Here is a 336-nt window from a genome sequence, read left to right as displayed (position 1 = left end):
TCCAAGTTAAGGACATCGTTTTCTCTTCACAAATCCTAGCAGATACGTTCCAAAGCGTTGGAATTCATCCCGCCGGTGTGGATACGTGTAGAGGAGTTGTGCTTTCAACTCTCGGTGATTAAAACAGGCCCTGGATCGATTGATACTTCCAGATCTTGAAAGAACGAGGTAAGTATTCGAATCCCACGACGATATACACGATTGTTCGGGTTATTGCACAATTGGCTTTTGTGTGACGTTTGGCTAGGTTTAGATCTTTCCTTCCGCTGCATGAAACCTAGAAACCAAAACCTAGATCGATGAGATCGCATGCTAGGAACCCGAAGGGAACCCCAT

This window comes from Tarenaya hassleriana, unplaced genomic scaffold (assembly GCF_000463585.1).
Source record: "Tarenaya hassleriana unplaced genomic scaffold, ASM46358v1 Cleome250, whole genome shotgun sequence".
Taxonomy (NCBI): Eukaryota; Viridiplantae; Streptophyta; class Magnoliopsida; order Brassicales; family Cleomaceae; genus Tarenaya; species Tarenaya hassleriana.
The sequence above is the reverse complement of the archived record's forward strand: the minus strand, read 5'-3'. Positions refer to the sequence as shown.